This window comes from Rhinolophus ferrumequinum, chromosome 7, assembly GCF_004115265.2.
Source record: "Rhinolophus ferrumequinum isolate MPI-CBG mRhiFer1 chromosome 7, mRhiFer1_v1.p, whole genome shotgun sequence".
NCBI lineage: Eukaryota > Metazoa > Chordata > Mammalia > Chiroptera > Rhinolophidae > Rhinolophus > Rhinolophus ferrumequinum.
Genome location: NC_046290.1, coordinates 11,846,908 through 11,853,100, shown reverse-complemented (window position 1 = coordinate 11,853,100; position 6,193 = coordinate 11,846,908). Strand labels below are relative to the sequence as shown.

Genomic DNA, 6,193 nt, shown 5'->3' with positions numbered 1-6,193 from the left:
CAAGCAGACATGCCAATGGTTTTGCACTTTTCAGGCATTAACTGATGACAATGAAACATTTAGGTAAGTGCAGCTCACCTAATTCATATTCACGCCAATCAAAAATGACGAAAGGAAATACATGGAAATGTTTACAGATATAAGAAAGTACATTATGGGACCCAATACAAAATGACATTACCCCGAAGTAAATTTAAGCCACTCTAAGAGTGATTTAAAATAAAGTCTCTATTTTTTTCATCCTTGATGCAAATTACAAAAATATGCTCTTACAAATTGCTTTTGACAGGTTTCACACATATCTGAATAATTTTGGTTTTAGTTTACAAAACCAATTTTATTAACCCAGTATGGAAAGACCCAGCCTCTTTGCACCCAGAACCCCCTCAAAAGGGTTATATGAGGGAGAAACTTGGGGAAGAAATGTCGCTTATCCCTCAACACAGGAGACTGAAGGGAAGAAGAGGGGCTGTGCAAATAAGTGCGGGTAGGGAGGTGGATTACTAGGCCAGGACGGCAGCTGAAAAGGAAGAGGAGAATAAAGAGGGTGAGGGATGTGTTGAAGATCCAGGACAAACAAGGGGGCTGAGGCTAGGGAGCCAAAAATGTGAGAAGTGTGGGGCTAGAGTCCAGAAATGGGGTCTGTTCTGAGGCAGCGGGGCTCCTTGGCTCCCCTTTCTCATCACTTTCTTGCCCTTGCGTTTCTTCCTCCTGCTCGTCCTCCTCAAGATCCCGATGAGCAGGCTGCTTGCAGATGGGGCAGGTCTTCTGGATGTGAGTGAGCCAGGGGTCCACACAGCAGCTGTGATAGGCACGAGCAAAAGGAAGCACCCTCAGCTTGTCCCCATCCTCCTATTTGTCCAGGCTAATGGCACAGATATCATACTGTTCTCCCTTCTGAAAATCATGTGTAGGAACCTGTTTCAGTTGCTGTTTGGTAAGTCGATTTTGCTGGAGCTCTTTCTGGTGCTGGATACAAGGAACTGTGCTCCCATCAAAATCAGCAGTCCCACAACCCCTGTGAAAGGGATGAGCAATAATAGACCAAGAGGAAGCCACTGTCTGGGACCAGAAGCACCTGAACCTCCTAACGGTTGACGAAGACAGAACGCAGGTACTCGGAGCTCCTCTCCCCAATAAGCACAGACAGGATCCAGATCTGGGGCAGAATTTCCACACTTTTCCACATCACGTTCAGCAGGTGACTGGAACTCACATTGTGTATTCCACTGCATCACACCCACCCTTCTGAGCAGTTAGGACCTTGAGGTCAAAGTTGCAGCAGAATATTCCAAACATTGCGAAAAAGATTGACCATTCACCAGGCCTGGGGGTGGTGGGGTAATGGGGCTGCAGGCATTGGCTGGATGATCCTCCATAAGGCACCCCTGAAGTCCCTACAGGCTCAAGGCCAACCCAAAGAGAGCAGGGAGGTCTGCAAAGTCCATGCTGGCCTTGTGGTCCAAAGTCGCATGAATGAGCCCCAAGATGTGGTGGGGGGCTACTCCCCACAGCACAGTGGCCACAAGCACAGGAGGCAGGAAGGTTGAAAGGTGCAGGGCAGCGGGAGGGAGGGGCGAGGCTGAGGAGGCCGCTTCCTGGTAGCAGGAGCAGAAACGGAGTTCTGGGCCCCCTCTGCCCCTGCTGCAGGATCCCAGGGGGCTAATCACCCCCAAATTTCACTTCCCAGCTACATAAGGGCATGAGGAAGGAACCCCAATTTGGGAATGAGATATCCAAGCTGTTTAGTGAAGCTGGGAGTAAGGCACTAAAATTATGCTTTTCTGGTATAGGGATAACATGGGGAAAGGAGATGGAGGCAAGCACAGGTGACAGAAAAACTTCTGGAAGGATGGGGAGCTCAAGGACGCAGGACTTCCACCCAGGTGGGTGTCTTTGCATCCCCTGAAAAAAAAAAAAATGGTCTCCGGCTAGGAAAGGCAGGCCACTTCCAGCCTTGGATGCTGAAGATGAAGGACTTCCGGTCCGCTTCTGCTCCTTCCGGTCACTGCCGTCACTACGGTGGTTCAGATCTCGCGAGAGTGCTCACCGTACCTCCCTCCCACCAGCTAAAATCTTGCTGTATCTATTTTGAGAGACCTCCTAATTCTGGCTAGCCTGGCTCACTCAGTCTCCTGTCCAGGCAGAGCAAACTGAAAATTTTCTAGATTATTAATTTTAATGTAGGTTTTAATGTAGGTTAATTTTAATGTAGGTTTTGTTAAATTAGACGAATCTAATTTAAGAATGCACGTCAGTATCTACAAGTGTTAGTCCTTTCATGTCCCACCTCCCAAACAAGTATGTGAAATCTGAAACAATTCACAAATAAATGCTGCCATTATGATACAGATAACCATCTATTTTAAATCCTCTATTTTAAAAGAATTTAACATTTTAATTGTTTTATCCCAGTGACCCAATACAATCTTTTAAACTAATAAGTATCTATTTCCACTTCAAATACTATATGAAGATAGGAATAAAATTTTATTTCATGTGGACCAGTTTAAGCTAGGAGAAGTTAACCTACCAGATGTTTGGACAGTAAATTTTTTTAGGCTATTTTCAGAGGCCTGAAGGTATTGTAGAATTGGATCCATATGAACAAGAAAATAACAGGAATATAAATTTGTGGGAACCCGAGGTATATTCATTTTCCTATGGGTCCATTTATAACATGAAAAGTATCCATTAGTTCTTGGATTTTACATTTCATACAGCTACCCTGTTTAAGGGTTATATGTAGAGGTCAAAACCTAGATTAGAAAAGGAAATTATAGCCCACTTTAAATAAAGCTGTGCCAGATTAGCCAAGTCAGAAATGGAAAGGTTCCATTCTGAGCACATGACCCCAAATTGTCCTTCCAGACTTGGGTGGCCAGAATCTCACATTACAGGATTGTTCTGCCATTTTGGTACATTGGTTCTATTTGCCAAAATATTCTTCCAGACTTGTTTCATCTCCGTTTTCCTGGATTTTCTAATTTGGGAGTGTAACAGGTTATTAAATGCCACTCTTCCTGCTTCAACATAATCCCACTAAGGTGAAGCACAAGACAATAAGCTCCAAGTACACCTATATTTAAAAACAGACACTAATCTAAACCATTCCTTCAGTATTTTCAAAATGGTGTAGAGGAGAGGACAGAGCAGTCTCAAATTGATCCAGCCAGCATTAGCTAGTTGCCTACCTCAGCCCAAAAAAGGACAAAGAAGGACTGAGATGATTTCTTTAGAGTGAGTCGTCAGTGAGCTAAACGTCACATATTGAACGTCACAGACACCATGGAGAAGTGGAGGTGACGCTTCCCCTTACCTCAAGCCAAAGGAAAGTGACTTTGAGAGACTTCTGAAACTTGAGGCCCAGAGAAAAGGGGAGGAGAGTGTGTTGTGTCAAGCTGCATTTCCACACCCAGAGAAGTTTCTGGAAGTTCAAATGTGGAGCTTGCTATGGGGAATCCTTAAAAGGGATCCCACAGAGGACCTACCTGAAAGGGCAAAGGGGTGGAGACTAGAACCTAGGGGCAGAGGAGAAGTCACAGGTGCCCAGCCTAGAAAAAAATATTGTCCTTATCAGGTGAGTAGCAGAGTAGATTCAGGAAAAAATATTGCCAAGGAATCCATCAAAGCACTATATAAGAGAAAATGAGGCCATTTGGGATTATTTACCATGCCAGCAGGCACCCACATCAGATTACTACTGCACCGGCCACCTGTGACTCTTTCCTTTGAGACAGGTCTTAGAGAGATCAAGAACAGAAGCTAACCAGTGCAGCAGGGGAGCAAAGACAAGAGAAGCCAGCTGTGCCCCCTGGCCCCAGAAACTTTCAAAGCCTGATTTGGAATTGAGCTGGAAAGGAGAGACTATTCAATGAGTTTGGGGTTTTCATATTATATCAGACTACACTAGAATTATACACTTACCATACTGGACCAAATGATTTTGTGCGTAAAGAGATGAAAAGCAGGAATGAACCCAGGTGTCTTTAGTCCTGGATTTTCAATTTGGAAAACTTTTTCAAAAGAGAAAGAGAGAGAGAGAAAGACAGAGAAATAAATAAATAAATAAATAAATAAATAAATAAATAAATAAATAAATAAATAAATAATAGTGGTTTCTAAATCAAGAAGAGACTTGGCAGGGCCTGTGCAAATGAAGGGCCCTGAAATATCCTCACAGTTCAGGGGAACAAGACTGTCTTTTCCAACTCTATTGGCTCTAGTGTAAGGATTCTGCCCCAGAAATAAAATTGCAGGGGAGAAAATATTTTTATCAAAAATCTAATCTACTCACCAAGAGGCTGTAGCCAACTATCATTCATATATACATACCGGGGGTGCCAAAAAAATGCGTACACATTTTAAGTGATGTTATCTTAAAATATTATCTCAAAATGTGTGTGCATTTTTTTGGCAGTCTCTGTATATATGATTTATGCTCAATAAATACACATATATGTTTTATATATTGTGTATAAATTTTATAAGTGGATATTATACGTAAATTTTGCAAAGATTATATATAGTCTCTGTAATTATATATGTGTATATAATTATATATCAAGGAATGTATAATTTTAAAACAATTACCTCTTGAATCAAATACAAATTTGTTGGCTTAACTTGTTAAGCTATCTTTGTTTTGTGGTTAGATATTCCAGATCAAACCCTCATCAGCAGTCAGTGTGACCTTAGATTATCTCGATCCAGAATGCTTAGCTTGTAATGGCTATCAGAACCATCAGCCTGTGTTTGCTTGCTGTTCTTCATATGAGTTGACATATTTTAAGGATTTCCGTAACTTCAGCAGCTTCCTAACTCCATCTTTAACTTTCCCAAAAGAATCTAAAGCTTTCCTCTCCCCGCCTTTTTCATATTTAGTAATGACCTCAGAAAACTTTATATAAAGGAATATATAAATGTAGAACAATAGGGCCCCTTCATAAAATATCAGACTATCTGGGGTCCTGTATAAGCCTTCAGATCTATACTGTATTATCCTAGTGGGGAAAAAAACATTAGTCAATTCATAGTGAAAGAAAGAGTGAAGCTGTTGATCTAAACAATAGTGGCAATATAGATTTTTCTCAATTTCCAACTCAATGTCCATACCGCAGACAGAAAGACATAAAATTATTTTATTGTAATATAATGTCAATCAAGTACTCCAGTTGGCAAAAAATAAACGGCTTTTAAGAATTAAAAAAGAAAAGGTATTAAATGTGAAGTATTCCAACATACCAGCCGCCCTACACTCTATCACCTTTCGTTGTAGGGTTTCATGGCCTCTTCACTATCATCCACTCCTTCCCCACTCCATTCTTTTTGGGAAAGATTCTGCATTTTCCAGCTTGCAAGGGATAATTGAATTCAGACAATTGTCTAACCTCTGCATGTCATCCCTTCAAGGACCCTGTCAGCAGCAGGAGAGGCCCCACGTTGCACTTTGAGCCCGCCCGTGAAACGGTCCACGGCATTTCATGTTTCTGGTGATGGTGCTGAAGCATATCATGACCTCAAATGGCTGCACTGATCATACAAGTCTGTGTGCTTGCATGACTTGTTTCTAAACATCTTTAATGTTTCTATTCAAAATCCCCTTTCGCACTGAGAACTTCACTGGCCACCGCCCCCTCCAATTGACAGTGTAGACTTATTATCACTGTTTTCAATTCTCATCATTGATAATTATCTGACATAGAGTTTACTTCTTTTTCTTTGTTATTGTCTATACCCCCCGCTAGCATGAACGGCAGAGGATCACAAAGATGGGAACTGCTTTTCTATTTTATCCACCCAATGTATCTTCATCCCTCATCGGGTTATTTAACAGGTTCTGAATGTTCAATAAATATCTATTGCTATTTATTAAGTGTAGATTGGAACTAGAGATTAGGATGGGGATGGGAGTTGGGTTGGGTTTGGAGAGTGAGGGAGAAAAGTTTCTGAGCCGCCATGGGCTATGGCAGATATTAGTAGAGAACGGAGTGAAGAGGATTTTAAGATGTGTTACTATGGTTTAAGACGCAGTTACCCTCCGACATTTTTAATAATATCAATTTAATTTTTTTAATTTTTATGACTGGACTATGTTTCTGTTGACGTGATCTATGCAGACACTATACCATTTAAGATCAGATTTTTGAATTAAATAAAATCTAATTTTTAAAAATGTTAAAAGTGATTTTTA

General features: G+C 41.3%; 1 pseudogene; it reads right to left on the bottom strand.

Moving 5' to 3' along the window:
• Nucleotides 1-430: 430 nt before the first annotated feature.
• On the bottom strand, nucleotides 431-1,553 carry LOC117025107 (E3 ubiquitin-protein ligase RNF167-like; annotated as a pseudogene).
• Nucleotides 1,554-6,193: the final 4,640 nt, after the last annotated feature.